Here is a 21,697-nt window from a genome sequence, read left to right on the forward strand (position 1 = left end):
ACCACGATTCGCATTCAAAAGAACAACTAACCTACGTGACAGACTGGTCAACACGCGACCATTACAACGTAGACAGGATCCACCTAACACCACATTGTGGAACCTAGCCCCTGTGACAGGCCACTATCCGTGTGGGAACTGCCACGCTTGCTCCACCACTACTCACAGCAAACAACTTACCCTGGAGAACTTTATATGGGAACAACGAGGACACTCCAATTGTAACACCAAGAACTGCGTCTACCTTATCACATGCCCATGTGGTCTTAGGTATGTCGGCATGACCTCACGTCCCATCAAAGTACGCATAAGCGAACACAAGAGCACCATCCGACGGGGACGAACAGCCACGAAGCTCACTAACCATTTTCTTGACCTTGGGCATAACAGCGAACAACTAACATGGACTATACTAGAGTCCAGACCTTTCTGGAATGCCCAAGCCCTCTTGCGCCAAGAACAACGGTGGGTGTCCCGTCTCCGCACTAACACGAAAGAACTCAATGATGAGATACCTTGGGTGGAACTGTAACCAGCCACTTACACATACCTTCTCTCCGTTGGGCACATATCTCAACACTTGTGTCTCTACATGGTCTCTCTGGCTCTTTAATTAGGAGCATTCCAGGGGGAGGAGGATCTCTGGCTCTCCCCTTATTATTTATTATTCCCCCCCCCTTTTCTTAACACAGACCAGTTTGTATAGGGGTATCCAGATTTTATTGTGCACCACACTCTAGGACACGTCCTGTCCAGCTGACTTGGGCACGCCATTCTGTTAACCTTTAGCCAGACCCGGGGCACCACCAGGGAACACGAGCCCTAACAGTCGCACGAGCGCAGACCATCCCTGAGTAGGGCACTGTGTATAATTGATAACGCATGCGCACTCCGCCTGTTTTCAGTTTCCGTTTTGAGCATGCGCACACCTCGGGACACATTCGCCCACGCATGCGTCAGAACCAACACGCGCACTTCCCCTTGTCCTCTCTCTCGAGCAGGAAGTGGTTCACTCCCTTTCTAACGCCTTATATGGAACCCTGTTTGCTACCGGCACTATCTCCAGGCAGCCGCTGGCAGAGGGTAGGTGCTGACTGAGCCGGCCCCCGACGCAACCGTAAGTACTCTCAGGCAGGATCCACAAGGGAGACGCCTGACGACCCTGTATGCGCAGCCCACCCTTACTTAGGGACCCCATCTTTAATCAATCTATACTCTGTTTGGTTTCTTCAGCAAATAGGGCGCAGGCAGCCTCGGCAATACCTAGGAAGCCCCCGTTCAGATACACGAGGGTAAGGACCTGGGTATACTCTTCCAATTACCGGTTGTATTTGTATTTATGTATTCTTGAATGCCCACTTTACACTTACCATTTGGAAACGGACAGATTGTTCGCTTTTGGTCTGAGCTGTCAGGTTCATCTTGACACGTTCCCCTAGAGTTCAGTGGGTCCGTAACCTTGCTCTGTGGACGATTTATACTTATTGACCTCTGTACTAAGATCCATTTTTTGAAGATTATAACTGGCTATGCTCTCTCTTTGTTCACGCACAACGTGCCGTTCATTCTGGCATTGATAATGCCACTTCACAATGTTTTCCTCTATTCTAGCATGTATTTCAATATATATATTTTTTTAACATGTCTGGTCTCCCTCTTACACCGCCCCACAACCCATGGGCAACACTCCACCATCGGGTTAGAAATGTGTGTCTGACACCGATGCTGTACGTCTGACACGTTATCTGTGTATGTTCCTGCTGACATGGTCACGGGTGTGACTGCACAACTATAATGTGAATGGCATTCGGGGGCACAGACAATCCCTTGCTGTGTTCTCTCGTTAAACTGTGACTGATTTTTTGTACCAGTTCTGTCTAAACCATTCATGTGTGTCTGTCACCCCTCCCTCCTCCCTCTATTCCCCTTCCTTCCAAACCCCAACCTTCCCCTTCCCCTCCCTTTTCCCCCCCCCGTTTATTTCCCCCACAGGTTACACTAGCTTGGTACGCTCTTTCTGTCTCTGCTGACTAGGTCACTGTACCCCGCAGCCCCGTACCTCTCTTCAACCTTCCAAAGACGTAGGTTACCTTTCCAATCTCTGGCACCCTCGTCTTCACCGTGCACAACCTTTCACTCTAATTTGGTCCTGATGAAACGCCACTGACCCGCTCGGGCATATTAGGCGTGAAACATGTCGACCTTTTATTAAAGTCACAATAGCACCTTGCGCTTATTAGTGACCCTGTGACCTTTTGGTCTTTTTACTTTGCCAGGGGCCCCATAATATTAAAACTTACTTTCTGGACACCCCTAGGCATTTTTATTCACACACCCTGCACGCACGCAATCACTTACCTCTCGGATCCACCATTATTGTTTTTTTGCCCACATACCCGCATTCACCTTACGGCTTTTCTCTTTAAAAGACCTCCGATAAAGAGACCCTTCGGGGGACCGTCGGGCATTGCAGCGCCGGCCCGACGAGGAGCAACAACAAGCCCAATGATGAAGCAAGACATCCCTCGGGGTGTGTGAGGGCTAACTTGAGGCTACATAGAGTCCTCCCCTTCGGGATTGGATCCTTGAGACTGGGGAAATTTCTCTTTGCCTCTTTTCATCTCCCTTCTACCTCCCTCCCTCCCTCTACACTCTTTCTTCTCTTTCTACTTGTGTTGAGCAGGTGATCGCTATTTTTGTTTCACCGCCAACAGGGAACAATGTCCTCATTGATTTAACTACAGGTTCTAATACCCTTTTGTTTCCATATTGCACGTAATAAGGATCACCTTTTGTCCATTAAGATTGGGCAGATACATATTATGTGGATTAGATCTTCAGGTCCTGTACTCAGAGACGGCAAGTTTTGTCTTCCTGATTCCTTTTCCATGGAGCCAGGTGAGGGAGAATTGGTAGTATACCGAGTCGCAGTTTTAAAAATTTCTCTTTGGTCTTCTGTTTGAATCCGTGGTCCATATACGCTTGAGGCTTTAATGTTTTATAGTCGTTTAGGACTGTCCATCCGTGTGTCCTTTTTGCTAGAGTTTCCTTGTCCTCTAGTAGCGATGTTATTTTTGTAACCTTTGTTACTAGTTTTTTAAAACTTTTGTGATCTACTGGGGTGTTCCAGAGGTCAGACAGTTCGAGTACTTCTAACGATTCCATCAGATACTTCCTTGCGTATGATCGTTCTCGTCGCTGCAGCTCAATCCAAAGGTGGGCGTTTAAAGTGCCTTGCTCTGCATTTCTAATCTTATGCCAGCATTTTATGAAGCTGCCCCTTCTTTCCACTGTCTGTTTTTGGACACCGAACTCCAAACGGATTTGCGCAGGAGATACATATTTGGGCAGCCAAAAGATGGATCTGTAAGTTTTGCTGATCACTCTGTCGAGGGTAAGAGCATCTTTCCCGAGAGTTGATTCGCTCACGTATATTAGCGTCGGTTGAAGGCGAGCTCTCAATACTTGTAGAAGCGGGTCAAGCGTATAGTCTGGCAATATTTTCTTCAAGGGGATCATCGCGAGACAACTCATGGTGCCTTTAGTTGTAACGGCTCTAATTGCGGTTTGGACGAGCCTCTGCTGTCTACTAGGACTCCCAGGTATTTGTAGCACGCTACATGGTCCAGTTTATGTCCGTCCAGGTACCAGCATTTTTCCTGGCCTTCTTATAATTCACAGCCATAGTTTTTGTTTTCTTTAGGTTGATTTTTAATCCATTACGCTGTGAAAATGTACTGGTAGTGTTTAGAAGTTGCTGAAGGCCAATTGGAGTTCGACTTATTAGAACCAGGTCATCGGCATAGAGGAAGTTGGACAGCGTGATATCCCTAAACCGTGGGGCATGCGATTTGGTGCTGTCCAGTTTCCCTGGTAGGTCAGCCAGGAAAAGAATAAACAAAGTAGGGGCTAGGACGCACCCTTGCTTCAGTCCTTTAGAGGTGTTGATTCGCCTGGAGTGGTGCGTCCCGTCTCCCAGCTTAATCTTAACCCAGGTGTTGGTGTGAAGTAAGATTAGCTGCTTCAGGAGGGGTTGCGGTATCCCCCATTTGTCAAGCTTTCGCCAAAGTTTGCCCCGGTCCACATGGTCGAAGGCTGAGCTGTAGTCGATAAAACATAGAAACAGCGAGTTCTTTCCTACTTTGGCCGCGTCTGTCAGCAGAGTTAGTGCCATAACATTGGTGGTAGTTCCTTGTCCTCTGCAGAACCCTGTTTGATTTGCCAGGATTATGTGGTTTGACGCTGCCCAAGATGTCAATTCGTCCAATAGAATGCCAGCATAATACTTTGCTTCTATGTCAAGTAGAGCGATCAACCGATAATTGCAAGGATCACTCCGGTCTCCTTGCTTATGAATTGGGCTTATGGTCGATCCTTGCCAGGATTCTGGGCAGGTTTCTAATTCTTGTATGCCCACAAAGAGCTGTACTAGTGTGTTGCTCCAGAATTCGATGTCCTGCTTAAATATCATCGGTGGTATCCCATTTGGGCCTGGAGCTCCTTCCCTTTTCCCCTTCTTTATTTGAATTTTTATCCGATCCGCTGTTATGTTGATTTTATTCTCTATGATGCTCGTTAATGTGCTGTTTTGCCCCATCAGTCTTCTTTTGGTTGTATTTTCCCGTTGTCCTTTCCTTGGGATTTCTAGACCCTTTTTCAGTCTTTCCTGTTTCATTGACCTTCTAATTGTCTGTTTCTTGTGTTGTCAGGGCTGTGGGGTTACCTTCGTCGGTTTGGTTAAAGTGATTGTGCAGGTAGTCAGCCCAAGCTGCCTCTGATATGTAGGAGTTTCTTCCTTGATGGCCTGGCCGCTGCAAGCTGTGAATTGTTTGCCAAAATTTGGCACTGTTTTTTAGTTTCGAATCGTACTTTATTTTTGCCCAGAATTTGTCATTCGCCTGTCTTTTGATTTCCCACGTTGCCTTTCTTAGGCTTGCTTTTAAACCGCGTAGAGCGTCTTGCAAAGGCCCTTTTTTAGGCTGTGTACGGAGTTGGTTTAAAGTTTGCTTTATATTCCGTTTAATTCTTTTTATCTCCAGCGTGTTTGTCTTACTCGGTAAAGACTTAGGAGTTTTGCCATTGACTGGCCTTAATTTTGTTGCATATTTGGTCCCCAGAGTCTTTGTATACCACTCCCAGGCCTCTATTGGGTTTGCAACCAAATTGCCCTGATGAATAAGCTCCTTCACGTTTAAAGACAGTTCTTCGATGTTATTTTGTTTACATCTTATGCGTTTGAAGTCTGATGTGTATTCGGATCTAGCGCATGCCCTGACTTCCGTGGGGTTATCTCTGGTTAGCCTTAGAACGATTTCTTGTGGCAAATGGTCACTTTGATCACTAACACCCAGCTTAAATGATTTGATGATGTCAAATAGAGGGAGAGTTGCAAATGCATAGTCTAAGTAGGAGGAAATTGATGCCGAATGGTAGGTTGATGCTGGAGGAGTGTCTTCTTTATACCGGCTGAAGGAATCGAAGAAATCACTCGACTGCAGCTGGAAAAATCGATGCAGTGCCTCTTTTACTGCTCCTGCCGCATTGAATCCAGCGCATCCGAATTTCCACGCGTCGCACCTGTGTGCCAAGTTTTCAACACAACACCCACAGCCCGTAACTGTCTTCGGATTTCAGCACATCACTTCTACTTATAGTAAGGAATTGTCTTAACACTTCTCCTGCGTGCAGCAGAATTGACGCCTTGCTTCCCCTGGGACACCATAACCAAAATATTGCTGTGTTTTCCAGTGCCGCTATTCTTTGCAGCTGTTTTCAGATTTGGATTTTGACGCATTAAAGGTACTTTGTGTTAAAATCACCACATCCATAGCGTTCTATGGACAGAATTGCTTAAGCCTTCCAAAAGGGATATCTTTATTCTGTATGTTGGATGTTTGTCGCTTTAGTCTTGTTTGGCTTAGATAAAGATTCTTTATTTTTCTAAACTGGTATGGTATCCGTTTATAGTGTTTTCATTGTGTTCTCTGACCCTCGGTCACAGATCAGCTCTTACCCCGCAGCACCGCCTGACTGTGCTCGGCTTTGGTCCCATTCAAGGCAGGGGTCGAGTCTTCTCCCTGCTGGGTCCTGCTCTTTTTGGATCTTGGCTTGTTTTTTCGCCTGTTCCCCCGCAGCCCATAACGCTGATCCTGCGTTATTTTCCGCCGCATCCCGCCCCGCTCCTGCCTCCCAGCCACAAGCCCCTCCCCCCTCCCCTACTTATATGGCGACCGCTGCGGGGAGCGCAAGCTAGACCCCTGACCCTCGGTCAGAGATCAGCCCTCCCCCCGCAGCTCCACCTGACTGCGCTCGGCTTTGGTCCGATCCAAGGCAGGGTTCGAGTATTCTCCCTGCTGGGGTCCCCCTCTTTTTGGATCGTGGCTTGTTTTTTTTCGCCTGTTCCCCCGGAACCCATAACGCTGATCCTGCGTTATTTTCCTGCTGCATCCCGCCCCGCTCCAGCCTCCCAGGCGCAAGCCCCTCCCCTACTTAAATGGCGACCAAAGGCGCGCCTAAGGCAAGCCCGTCTGTGCTCGTCCGCGCCTGGACCGCGCCCAGCGCCAGACCCCCTGGTCCTTGCGAGAGCCACGACATCGGAAGACGCTACGACGCCAGCTTCCTCCACGGACTCAACACCGGCCGATCATCAAAGTGCTTCCAGGCCAGCCCGACACTCACCCACGGACCCTTCACCTGCCGTAGCTGCAACTTCTCCAGCCGCCGAACACCCGCACGTCCCACCCCACCCGTCAGAGTAGTACACAACCACCTCAGATGCATATTACTCAACACCCTCTCCTTCCACAAGCACGCCATTGAACTCTGGGACCTACTCGACTAAGCCTTCCCAGATGTCGCCTTCCTAACAGAGACCTGGATGAATTCCTCCTCGGCACCAGACATAGCCATAGCCATCCCGGACGGCTACAAGATCATCAGAAGGGACCGCACCAACAGACCAGGAGGAGGAATCGCCATCGTCTACAGGAATACCCTCAGAGTCTCGACCTGCACAACAGACACTTCCATCACTGCCGAACACCTGCACTTCCAGATCCACAGCGATCTCAACACCACCCTCAGAGGTACTCTCGTTTACAGACACCCTGGACACAGTTCATCGAAGCCATCTCCGACATCGTCAGCACGTACGCTCTTGCGTCCGCAGACTACACCCTCCTCTGAGACCTGAATTTCCAGCTCGAGAACGCCGATGACAGCAACTCCGTCGCCCTGCTCGATAACCTCGCCAACCTCGGACTCAAACAGCTCGGTACGACCCCCACACACACCGCCGGACACACGCTTGACCCCATCCTCTCCACCAGCAACCACGTCACCTTCAGCCACACCACCAAACTCCACTGGACCGACCACGACTGCGTCCACTTCACCTTCAAGAAACCCACCACAAACCACCACCCGCAACGGATCCCCTCCCGCAGCTGGAACAAGGTCTCCAAAGACCAGCTCATCGCCGCCCTCGCCCGAGACCCACCAACAGACACCAATGACACTGATGCAGCCGCCAGCAACCTCAGGCAATGGATCAACGACTGCGCCAACACGCTCGCCTGATCAAAAAACCCTCAAACAGGCGCACCGACAGAAAGGCCAGCCGGTTCACCACCGACCTCCAGGAATCCAAGCCGACCTGCCTAAAACTCAAGAGAAAGTGGCGCCACGAAAAGACACCAGACAACCACGCAGCCCTAAATAACGCTAGCCTCAAGCACCACCAACTCATCCGAGCCCCCAAAAGGACCTCCTTCAAGGAACGCATGGACAACAACGCACATAACAGCAAAGAGCTCTTCAACATTGTGATGGAATCCTCCAACCCCAGATCCAACAACATCCCACCGTCGCAAGACCTTTGCGACTCCCTAGCCACCTTCTTTCACCGCAAGATCGTAGACATCCATGGCAGCTTCAAAACCCAGACCCTCCCTACAGCCACCGACACTGCAGACTCACCGCCCCCCAGTCTCACCAACCGCCTGCTCTCCTGGACCCACGTCAACAACGACAACACCATCAAGACCATGAACACTATCCACTCTGGCTCACCATCCGACCCCTGCCCTCACCACATCTTCAACAAAGCAAACCGCATCATCGCACCCCAACTCTGGAAAATCATCAACAGCTCCTTCGAGACCGCCACCTTCCCAGAAAGCTGGAAGCACGCTGAGTTCAACACCCTTCTCAAGAAACCCAGAGCGGACCCAAAGGACCTCAAAAACTTCCGGCCCATCTCCCTTCTTCCGTTCCTGGCGAAAGTCATTGAAAAGATCATCAACAGGCAACTGACCCACTTCCTTGAGGAGAACAACATCCTGGACCAGTCCCAATCCAGATTCCGCAGCAATCACATCACAGAAAACGGCCTTATCGCTGCCATAGACGACATCAGGACCCTACTGGACAACAGCAAAACCATGGCCCTCATCCTCCTGGACCTCTCGACTGCATTCAACACCGTTTGCCACCACACCGTACGCACACGCCTACACGATGCAGGAATACGTGACAAAGCCCTGGACTATACCACCTCCTTCCTCACCGACAGAACCCAGAGGGTCCGCCTCCCCATTCTGTTCTGAAGTCACCAAGATCATCTGCGGCGTGCCCCAAGTATCATCCCTCAGCCCTACCCTTTTCAACGTCTACATGGCACCGCTCGCCAACATCGTCCGCTCACACAACCTCAACATCATCTCCTACGCTGACGACACTCAACTGATCCTTTCACTCACCAATAACCCCACCACTGCCAAAACCAACCTCCATGAAGGAATGAAAGCTGTCGCCAGCTGGATGCAGACCAGCCGCCTGAAACTCAACTCAGACAAGACAGAGGTCCTCATCCTCGGATCCACACCCTCCACCTGGGATGACTCCTGGTCGCAAGCCACCCTGAGAGCCGCTCCCATACCCACCAACCACGCACACAAACTGGGGTTCATCCTGGACTCATCGCTCTAAGTGACCCAGCAAGTCAACGCCGTCTCCTCCTCCTGCTTTAACACCCTCCGCATGCTCTGTAAGATCTACAGATAGATCCCCACTGGAACCAGAAGGATGGTCACACAGGCCCTCGTCAGCAGCAGGCTGGACTACGGCAATGCCCTCTACGCAGGAACAACGGGTAAACTCCAGAAGAGACTCCAACGCATACAGAACACCTCCACATGCCTCATTCTCGACACACCCCGGCACACCCACCTCACTGCCCACCTGAAAGACCTGCACAGGCTCCAAGTCAACAAGAGGATCACCTTAAAGCTCCTCACCCACGCCCACAAAGCACTAAACAACGCCGGTCCAGCATACCTCAACAAACGTCTCACCTTCTACACCCCGAACCGCCAGCTTCGCTCCTGCGACCTTGCCCATGCCACCGTCCTGCGCATCCACAGAACCTACTCCGGCAGCAGATCCTTCTCCTTCCTCGCCACTAAGACATGGAACACCCTCCCCACACAGCTGCGACAAACCCAGGACCTGCTGACTTTCCGGAGACTTCTCAAAACCTGGCTGTTCGGGCAGTAGCTGCACCCCTCCCCCGCTCTGCACCTTGAGACCCTCACGGGTGACTAGTGACCTCTACAAATGGTTGATTGATTGATTAATTGTGTTACTGTGTGTTTTATGTACAAATGCTTTACACATTCCCTCTGAGATAAGCTTGACTGCACGTGTCAAGCTACCAAGAGGCTGAGCAGGGGATACCTTGGGTGTGTAACTTCGTTACCATGACTAAAAAGAAGTGTTCCTACTTGGACAGTGTCCTAACCACTGCCAACTAGGGACCCCCATTTCCAAAACGCCACATCAGCTCCATAGCACTAAAACAGTTGTTCACAATATACTGGTACTACTCATGTGTAACTATGTCGTCTACATGTTGGTATCCATTTAATCTTATTCTTGGGTCCTTCCTCTTTTCCCTGGCACTTTGATACCTCCCCTTTATGCCTTTGTCAGCGCAGAAACATGTGGCCCTGGTGTTGATCATGTCCAGAATGGATTATTCTATTGTCCTACTTCTGGACTCAAATATTAGTACCCAGGCCAAACTTCAGGTAGCACACAAATGCTCTTGCGAGGGCTATTTTGGACATTCCAAAGCGCCAATCAGCCATTGCTGGTTTGCGAGAGCTGCACTGGCTCCCCATCTGTAAGTAGATTAGGTTTAAGGCTATCTGTATAGTGCCCAAGGCCCTTAACTAAGCAAGTCCAGCTGGGATCAGGAATCCATAGGTACACCTGAGGCAGAAATCTCCAGTCAACCCATCATACTCTGGTTAGCATACCTAGATTCTGAAATGGCAGTGGCGTCACTAGGTGGGTACGGGGGGTGCGAACCGCACCAGGTGACACCATCACATGGGGTGACACCAAAATGCTAAATATTACTGTCTGTCTATGATTCTATGTCACTCTGTGAAATTATTCTTATGCATTGTTTCAGCCCAGCGACAGAATGTATAAAAATATCTCTGTTCTGTTAGTTATAAACACAAAAACGTGTTATAGTTTTGTTTTGCGTCAACCCTAGTGACGCCGCTTCTGAGCCTCTGCGTTAAATCACTACATTAATCAGGAGGAACCCGTTACCCGGCCGCCGGCCAAGATTTTTGTCCAATTAGCTATACGACGTCGGCGTTCGGACTTCGACGACATTCTAAACGTCACTCACGTGGCTCCTGGACCCGCCGTTTTCATCAGCCCACTGCCCACGCCCACTACACGTGCTTAAAAAAACACGCTTTGTTTTTGTCGTTGCTGTTGGTGTTTTTAAAGTCGCTGTTTTTTTGATAATAGTTAGCTCAAGGATATATTATATCAATCATGCCACATGGAATACATAAATCAAAGAGGCCAAGTGGATGCTAGCAAAGAAAAGCAAAAAAGGAAAAAAATGAATCACTCTCAGCACTACGTGGATCCATGCTTCAATATGTCAAGAGACCAGATGATGGCCAGGGTTCATCAAAAGACACAGTTCCTCGGCCACCAGTTGATAACACTGATTCTGATGCTAGTGTTGAAATAGAAAAAAATTAAGCAGAAAAATAAGGAAAGGAAATGGAAATTCAAATGGATGAATTTGAAGCAGAAGAGAGAACTGAAAGTGACTCTAACCATGATACTGTAAATGAGATGATGAATTAGGTTAAGGGGGAAAATTGGAATATTTTAGATGATGCTTCTTTTTGGAATATACCAGTTCCAGATCATTTTCGGGTTGTAATCATCAAAAGAGTAAGTGCTTCTTTCCAGAACAAAGATGGCCCTTTCAGAATTGCGACAAGGCAAGATCCAAAAGCAAAAGGAGATGTTCGCCAGCTATCAAAAGAGTGGTTTTACAAGGTGATGCCAAATGGCAAGAAAGTGTTGCGATCATGGATAGTTTACTCACTCGTCAGTGAGAAATTATATTGTTTTTGCTGCCGACTCTTTGCCGCTAATGCTAAATACACGACATCCAAATTTGTGACTGGGTTTCAGATGTGGTGGAAACTGAGCCAGAAAGTGCACAATCATAAGACATCCAAAGAGCACTTACATTGCCTTGAAAAATGGAAAACATTGGCAGCAGGACTTCACAAAACAATTGACGCCGAAAGTATTGCTTTGATGGACATAGAGAAGAAAAAGTGGAGAGACATCTTGCACAGGTTGCTCGATATCACATTGTTTCTTGCCAAGCAGAATCTGGCATTCTGGGGCCACAATGAAGATGAATCTTCATTGAATAAAGGAAACTTTCTTGAAATGGTTGAGATACTTTCTAAATATGACCCAGTGCTGAAAGAGCACCTAATGAGATTAAAGCGAAGCACATGTAAGCTCAAAGCATCAGTATCTTATCTTGCACCAAAAACTCAGAATGAGTTTATACATGTCCTAGCAAATCATGTGAAGGAGAAGTTTGTCATGGATATAAAATCTGCCAGGTATTTTGGGATCATGTTCGATAGCACACCTGACACATCACACACTGACCAAATGTCCGAAGTGATCAGATATGTGAAAATCCAAAATAGGAAAGTTGAAGTAAAGAAGTGTTTCTGGGATGTTTCCCTTTAAAGGGGAAAAAAGCTGTTGATCTCAGTTTTGATATTCTTAAAAATCTGGAAAGTGATGGACTCAACATTATGATGTGCCGCGCTCAAGGTTACGATAATGCTGCCACTATGGCTGGAATCCATGGGGGTGTACAAGCCATTTTGAAAAGAAAGAACAGGAAAGCTATTTTTAATGGATGTGTGGACCATTCGCTTAACTTGTGCGGCCAACACTCTTTTGCTGAAAATGCTTCGTGTGTGACTTTTTTTGGAACTCTTGAGACAATATTTTCCTTCTTTGCAGCTTCCACTCACCGATGGGATATTTTAATGGACCACACTGGAGAAAGAAAAATTCGATGAATGTGTGGCGGCAATTGAAGCTCTATGTGATCCAGATGAAAATTTTGACACAAGAGGTACAGCCCGAGGTCTTTTGCCTGCTGTCTGCAATTTCACGTTTCTGTGCTACCTCTACTTTTGGTGTGATGTACTTGAAGAAGTTAATCTTACACAGCTGTACCTTCAGACTAAGGGCTTAACTCTTGACAAGGTGGTGACAAAGCTAGAGACGCTAAGACTTTTTCTGTACGAGCAGCACAATCATCTAGTGGAGCAGGCAATTGAACAGGCGCTTTTAAAATCAGACCAATATGGAATTTCAGTAGAGAGCAGACCCAGGTTCAAGAAGAGGATGACAGGTGAGAAGACAAGAGATGCTGGACTAGCTCTGCAAGAAGAAAACAAAAGGGCGATGCTTGAGTGTATTGATCGTTTCCATTCTGAACTCCAGATCAGATCAAGAGCCATCAAGGAAGTAGCAGCCATGTTTGAGGCTGTTCAAGCCAAGAGTTTGATATCTGCCACTGAAGAAGAGTTACTGGTGTCCATTCCAAAATTGTCCACTTTCTATGATGAATTATCCGAGGGAGAGCTTTTATTAGAAATACCAAGGCTGAGAAGGCACCTGAAGGCAGAAGAAATTGATCTCGAAGAAGCCAAAGACTGGTCAGTATTTGATGTTTTGAAATTCATAGCTGAATGGGACTTCCTAGAATCTCTCCCATATCTCTCAGTTAGCCTACAATTATTTCTTACGATCTGAGTGTCTGTGGCTTCATGTGAGAGGAGTTTTTCAAAGCTGAAGAATATAAAGAACTATTTGCGATCTACCATGGGACAGTCAAGGCTTTCTGATCTTGCAATATTATCAATTGAAAGTGATTTGGCGAAAGGAGTTGATTTTGATGAAGTAATTAACAAGTTTGCAGCTTTAAAGGCCAGGAAGGGAAAGTTCTGATTAGTCGAGATTTAATGTGACATTGTAATTTGTACTGTTGCATACTATTCTGGCAGTTGCTGATTGTGCAAACCCAATACAGAACGGTTACAACCTTATCTCCTGTAACAGTAAAATTTAAAGTTTAATGTTAAAATAAAAAAGTAACATATTTTCTATGTAGTTCTTACTTCTTAGTTCTTAACTTCTTACAATCTTTTACCTCCGACCTTGAATTCAATTTTTCTTCTACGGCCTTTGTAAATATAGGACCTACATTTACAAACATTACTAAGGATTCTGTATGGTCCCGTTATTTGGCACTGGCGGACTCGGAGGAGGTCCATCATGGGGTAAGTCGTGAGGGGGTGACTCCATGAGTTACCGCACTGGGTGACACCAACCCTAGTGACGCCGCTGGACGGCAGAGCATTCTCCTTGGCTGCAGACAGACTCTGGAATTCCCTCCCCAGTCTCTGACTGTGTTCTAAGGACATCTGCCTTTCAGAGAGGCACTTAATACCATAGCCAGTCTCTACTGTCAGATAACTGGTTGAGCTGCCTGATGTAATATAGCAATCTGCTGTGACTATAGCACCTTGATGCCTCTGGGCAGTTGTAGCGCTCTATAAATGTTATTCAAATCAAATTCCCCTTCCGCTATCAATCTGGGCATACTGATTAACTTCAGCACACACCTTGAAACGTTCATGTCTATTGCTACCAGAGCAACAATATAACTAGTGCTGGATATGTGCAAGATTGGGCATTTCTCCCCTTTCACATAGCCACCTGGTTAATGATTTGTCAAATGATTATCACAATTGAATATGTAACACTCTCCTTTGTTAGCCCAGCATGCTTTTTCACCCAAAAAACGATCACTTTATACATTTCTGACATTGCTCTTTAAGTCAAAACCTCTCCGACATAATCTGCTGCTACGCACCAGCAGAAATCTGTGATCTGCCAACTGAAACTGATTTACCAATCCAGAACAGCCACACCCCACGTCCAGATTCTTTTCTTTCAAATAATAATAATAATAAAGAAGTTTATATAGCGCTTGGTTATACTATCTAGTATGTCCCCACCCTGCATTGCAACAGATAGACAGGTGAGCATAGAGACTGTGCACAGGCAATTCATGAGAGGTGGTTGTGTGAAACACCCACTATAATCAAAATAGAGCACAAGAAAACCGTGTGCTCTGTAATCATGACCTTTTGCTTTCACAGCTAAGTTACAGTATTGTGCAGTATATACATATATTACTGAATTAAACAAATGTTCTACCTTACAACCAAATGTCGGGGGAGGGAAAGGGGGAAGCCTTCAATGTCCTACCTCACCATATAGCATGAAAGTCAAAGCTTGAAAACAAGGAACATGGCTGATCAGTGCACGTGCAGTAATACCTGGCTCCTTTGGTTCCAAGGGCAATACTTATCACTAGGATTGCCGGGCTGCCATTGAGCTCCTAGAATGCAGAATACTTGCCTCACAGCAGGCCTACTTTTCTTTCAGGTCTCAGTAATTGGTCACTGCAGTGTACCAACCAAAATAAAATGAGTCTGCGCTGACGCTCGATTTACATAATGGCACATGAAAAATCTAATCTAATTCACACCTAATAATATTTTGTACATGAATCCATCAAGGACAAATGTGCTTCAAAATGGTACAGGGACAACACACACAGACGTAAGTTCCAAACTGCTGTTTATTAATAACAAAAACACATGGAAAGAAAAATCAAGATAAAAAAGAAAATTGTAAAGAAGTGGTGCAACCTTGAAATATGGGGGACACAGGATACTAGATTAACTGAAAAACAAGGTTCACAATAGCATGGAAATGGTAGCACTTGAAGGCCACAGAAAAGCACCATTAAAAACATCAACAACTCCCACCACCAAAGCCAGGATGGAGGAGCAAGACGTGAACTATGCCAAGCCAAACATCCTGAAAAAAATAGCTTAAACTTTTCAGCAGTGAAATCCATCTAACACATATAGTCAAGAGGATAGGGTAGGGGAGAGGGAGGACTGGGGAAAACACGCAGGGACCACTCAGATAAAGAATGCACAAAGACATAAATACATAAAGGATATCATGAAAAAACTACTCATCGCATAAAATAAAAACATGCTTCATGACCGAAGCAACCAGCATTGGTAGCATTTATTGCTTAGAGGAAGAAAGCAGCAACCACAGCGATTGTGCTGCCTTGAGGTGTTGCCAGTGCCCACCTATAAATAGTTGTGCAGCCCTGGGAGCATCTGACTCCAGCAACAACCACATTGGCATGCACTGTCTTAGCGGTAGTAGCCATTAACATTGTCAGTGTTCACTGGGCTTGGAACAGCCATCATCAACTATAGATTTATGTGCTTTCATGGAAGCATAAACACCAGCTATGTGCATGCTACCATGGGGGCAGTGGTCAGCAAAAGTATGGGCGGGCCTGGGGGCAATAGCTTTAGTGCAGCTCTGGGTGCACCAAAAGCCAGCTAATGCTGTCTCCCGGAGGCAGCTGAAACCAGCAAGTCACTGCTCCGCTTAGGGTAGCAGAAAAGTATTACAGTGTTATAGGCTGCCTTGGGAGCAGGTGTCATTGGTAATGGCAGTACTTGTTGATCCAAGGCAGCAGAAACCATCCATAACTGATTATGCAGGGAGTGACGCGCTGGAGACAGCACTTTCCAGCCATGAGCCATGGCGCCATGTGCTGTCTGGAGAGCATTTGTAACTAGTGATATCTCTGTGTGCATTTGTGAAAGTAGCAATAATCAACATAGTGGTGTGTACTGCCCAGTATAACGAGCATTTAATACCATTGTGGCTTGTGTTACCTTGGAGAAATAACCATCAGCAAAAGAAGTTTTTTTCTGCTCGGGGTGTGGGTGGTCAGTAACCAACCATTATAGAGGATGCTGTCCTGGAGACAGCAACTAACAACAATAGTAATGTGTGCTTACACAGGAGAGACAGCAGATGTATAAATGTTTCCATTGGGGTAGTAGTAGCCTACCTTAGAAGTGTGTGCTTCTCTGGAGGAAGCAGCTGCCAATAATAAAACTGCACGCTTCCCTGTGGATACCTGTCACAAGAAATAGTGGTGTTTGCTCTATGGGCACCAGGGATCAGCCACAGCTGTGTGTGCTGTCTTGGGGTCAGCAATAATCAAGTCACAGTGGTGTGTGATGCCCTGGGAGCAGCTACACCAGCAATAACAGCAAAGGCTGCTCTTAGGTTAGCAGTAAATAGCCACTGTAGTGTGCACTGGTCCCAGGCATAAGGTATCACGATATGTGCAGCCCTGCGGTCACAACTCTCATCAGTAGTAATCTATACTAGGGGTGTGCTGTGCTCTTGAGGCACATGCCACCAGCGACTGCAGTGCTTGCTGCCCTTGACCAACAGTCCTTATCCTTCAGAAAGCTGCCTTGGATGCAGCATCCTCTTACTATAGCAGACATTCTGTTCTGGGTGTGGAACAAGCCATTACAGTGGATGCTGCCATGTAGCAGCAATCATAAGCATCCATGGAAAAAGGTGGTGAAAAGGAGGAAGCAGTGAACTGCCATAGGTTGCATGTATGCTGAGCGAGATACAGCAATAGTTGTGCAAAGTGGTGTGCACTGCGCAAGGGGAAGCGGCACCAGTAATTATTGTGCTTGAGTCATTGGGTTATTACTTACCAGCCATAACAGTACAATAGTAGGAGCAGAAGAACTTTAAAACAAACAAATCAGCTTGAGATCCTAACCAACCTAAAAAACAAAACCGGCAGGGCCTGAAGCCCTATGCCCTGTAACTCCCTGTCCTATACAAAAGCCAGCCCTCAGGTCCCACCAGCCAGTCTACAAGACCCAAGTGCCTTAACCCAGACATCACCAGCCAACCCTGAGAACCCATCTCTTCTCAACTTGAACAGAGTACTCAAGATGCGACTTTGGGCACTTGACATTGAACTCCAGATGTGGCCTCCAGAACTATACAATAATCCACGTGGCCTACATAAGCAGAAATAATATGAAAGATATGACCTCAAGAATTAGAGACAGTAGTCCAGATGTTGGATCTATTACTGGATACAGTACTCTAGAGGAGACCTCCAAATCTGGACATAGTACAAAGGAGGCCTCCACAACTGAAAACCTTTCAAAATGAGCTTCACAATAAAAAGACCACTCCATGTGATGCTTCACCAGAGATGTTTACAGTTTGAGTGTTAACACAACCTCTCACTTCAGCACTTCGAGGGGACATTGCAGATGATAATCTCCCTTTTATCCTGTATTAGTTCCTCTATCGTCTTATATTAGTTGGGACATATCTAATTTACACAGCCCCTTCAGTGTGGCACTCTACTATGGGGCAAAATTCAGGGTATATGCATTCAGAGGATTGGCACTTTTTTTAATTACCAATTCCCAATGGATTGGAGAGAGGTGCTGTGTGGCCTAATTTATAGGCTGTAGGTCAACATTTCTGATCAGAAACAGTATTGTCGACCTTTTTATTTGTACTCTAGGTTTTCGATGCTTATTGGATCAAAGTGCCTTTCTTTTGGGAGGCAGACTGAGAGAGACTCGTTTTCATACCACAACAAGTATGCTGTTTCATTTGGGTGCTGGTACTAAGTTAATTTAGCATTATTAGAAAAAGTGTGATGCTCATATTTAGGTTTGAAGAATTCTTCCTCCTCGACCTTGACTATGTTTAATAGTTCTTAGTAAAAGGTACAGGGAGCAACGCTACCTGTTTAAATGTGTTGCTCTTCTAGGACTGGGAAGGGCGCATAAGGTATGAATCATTTGAATGGACCACTTTCAAAGGAATAACTCCCCTAGCCACAAGGCCTACTTACAATAATGATAAGGGTCTTGGTATACATGGATTCTGTCTTTGTCTACTGAGGCTGTTAACTAAGCACCCTAGTGTTACAAATGGCACGTCTGAACAGGGCGCGGGGTGGGACAGCTTCAGTGGATCTAAAGTCCAGCGTATAGAAGTTCCTTTCCTCCCCCTCCATACTGCTCTTGTTTAACAGCAACAGGAGTCTTTGATCACTCTATTCCAGTATTGTCGCATCCCCAGGGAAATTCTTCCTGTTGATCTCAAGTGGTAATTCACTTAGAGCTTGTGAGGCCAAGACTCCAGCATAAATCATCATATTATCTTCTTTACCTACTCTGTAGGTTTGAGCACTGAATCTATCAACTCCCAAAGGTCCTACTGGCTATCTTTGCAGAACTTCCTCACTGAGTACAATCAGGGGTATATCGGGGAGGGTATTCAAAATAGCAGCACTTTGAGCCAAACAAAACTTTAGGGTCTTTAGCCAGATCGAGTCCTCAGAAGCCATAGTGTGCATATGTTCATTCGCATTCATGGGCTGTTGCACACTCATGATGACGGATTTGAGCATGCCCTACCCTCTTCTCACTGCTTATGCAGGCTCATGATGCTCCACGGCCATTGAGAGCACCTGAGGCCCACTTGGCTCTTTGGTGCAACACGGAGGCTGTCAATGAAGTCAAAGGAGCTGAGGCTGCACAGGATCTGGTAAGGTGGTAATGGCACTGCTAACAATTGCGGCTGCTGGTCCACCTAATAGCTCTCCTCTGTGGCGGCGTAAAGGCATAACTAAAAGGGAAAGAATGCCACATAAAAGTGAAGGCAAAGCATACAGTCTGCACAGCTGCTACAACTGCCGTCTCTGCCACTCAGCTCACCAGTCGCCTAGCAGTGTGAACATCCACTTGGGTTTGAAGATTCCTTAGGAGCATCTAAATTTAAATTTTACTGCAATCAATTCATCAGAGTCCTTAAGTGAAAACTGTCAAAAACTATAAAGGAAGCCTACATTGTATAGCATGGGTTCAGTACAAAAGAATGTGCACAATATGTATCACAAATGGTAACAAACGCGCTTTAGAGTACAATATAAAAACAATACGACACACCTACCTGTATGGGCATTGTTTCGGGGAGGATATTTGAGGGGAAAAGAGAAATGGAAGGTGGGCATCCAGCATACAGTGACTAGGTAAGACATGTTTTTTCTAACTTGTCAAGTGGGTGAGTTAACTGAAAAAGCTGGATCATGTATCACTTCCTCTTTCTTAACTCTTCTTTCTGAGGTACACAAGTACTCGGTACCTTCACAGCACATGGGGCTAATTAGACACATATTCATGGTAATCAGTTTGATGTATAAAGTTGAGTACGGAGGATTTACAGAGAATCCCACACTGAGCAAGGTAAATCACAAATAATTCAGGGAAAGGTAATAGAACACAGGAGACGACTAAGACATCAGTATGGAGTGCAAGAGGGAAAAATTTAAAACGGGGGGCACTCTCACATGTAAATGCAACAAAAATCTAAAATATCTGTCAGCATGGGGAAATGTATAGTGGTAATGTAAAATGACAAAGACAACGAGCATGTGCACATTCACCTAGAGCAATGTAAGAGAAATGGATGAATGAAAATTGGAAGAGAAACTCAGTGGTAGGCAGTAGGGACAGTCAGTTCAGTTATGAAGATAAAGCATCTCAAACCAACTGCATGGTTATGTTGAAGCTTAGCATATTATTACTGAGAAAGTGAATGAAACTCATCGATGAACAGAAAACCAGCCTTAGGATATTAGATTAAACTAAGGGACAATGATCCTGTGAGGTTAAGAATGGGCGCCACATCGACAGGGTTTAAGGAGTGGGACGAGAAGCAATCCACTGTGGGACACTCCTGCTCTGGTACCAGCTGCCCTACACATTTAAGGGGGCCCACCAGTTACCAAAACCTCTCCCTCCTTTCACTATCCCACTAAACACCATAACTTGGGACTTCTTTAGATGAAGAGAGCCGGCGTATTCTATTACAGGATCAGAGGCTTCGGATTATGATTTCCCTTTCTTTACTGAAAATATACAGCAGCCAAAACGAGGTTTTTAACATATAAAGAAAAACTACATTTCCCAAAATGCCATGGTACTGCATCAATAACCATAGAAACTAGCCCTATGACGCTCTTCTTACGAACACTTCCTCTTTCTTTGCTGCTCGCAGCCGAGTTAAGTGCTTTACTATAATTATTCTCGATGACACACTTTATAGTGATTTGTTTTAACTATTTTGTTGTTGTAATCATTTTTTTTTTGGTGTTCATTCGTTACTATTGTCTATAGTTAATGATATATGTGCCAATAATTAACAAGGAATTGCCTGATTACCTCAGCCGCGTCTCAGCGGCAGTGTGGTGGCGAGCGCCATTAGGGCAGTTTCAGCTCACGCCTTAAAAGCTTTGTGAAAAGGCATGGAATGCATCCCCAAGAGCCGGTAGGACCAGCGCGGCCACCTCAGGGGGAAAAGTTTCAGCTAGGACCAAACTGGCCGCACACACAGGCTCTGGATAAGTTACCCCCATCCTCTTCTGGGAACCATCAGTATTCCGTGAATCCAGACCCAATCCCATCTTCCAATAAAGCTCAGGACACCGACACGGGCACTGACACAGACTCTACGGGGCATACCGCATCCCCCAACAAGAAAAAAACAAAGAGGGTGTACTTAGATTCGCCGACTACATCGTTCTTCCAAGTCGCAACTCCGTTCAATTTTAACCCGCAGGACAATGTCCACCCAAGATCCTCGGACTGGGCCTCACCCCCGGAGATAGCGGATTACTTACATCAAAACCTGAGGAGGAATTTTGACAAGGAGGTGTGGAGTAGGTTGAGGTCCGAATGCCCTTGTCTGGACGTCCCCGATATGGTGGCAGACATGCCTGACATCGATCCCAACATGTTAACCTTTTTGAAAAAATTTGCAAAGGACCCCAAAAAAGGCATTGACCATGTGTGGCGCGGTTGCCAGGATAAGCTCCTGGACATCACTGGCCCCCTAGCGAAGATATTGGAAATGGCCTTAGTGGCCAAGGACACAGGTGCTCCAATAGACCCAGAAATCCTCGCAGGATGGACACAGCGCGCCATTTGTTTCCTGGGAAACGTAAACTGTGCCATCTCGACTGAGAACAGGCTGGCCCCCTGGCGGAGGGACTACTTTTTGGCGATATGTTCGTCAAGGACGGCTCCAAGTACGTCGGGACCTTCACTTCCCTGGACAAGGCACAATCAAATATTAAAAAGGTCTTCCAAGCCGGGCGAGGCAGGGGCCGCTGGCCAGGCCGCCAATACCATCAGGGCCCTCCCAGAGGAGGATGCGGTCGGGGTAGAGGGGAGTACCAAGACAGCATGAGAGGTGGCACTTTCTACCCCACGAGATGCGTTAGTCATCGCCGGTACCACCGTGTAGGACAGAG

The sequence above is a fragment of the Triturus cristatus genome, chromosome 7 (assembly GCF_964204655.1).
Source record: "Triturus cristatus chromosome 7, aTriCri1.1, whole genome shotgun sequence".
NCBI lineage: Eukaryota > Metazoa > Chordata > Amphibia > Caudata > Salamandridae > Triturus > Triturus cristatus.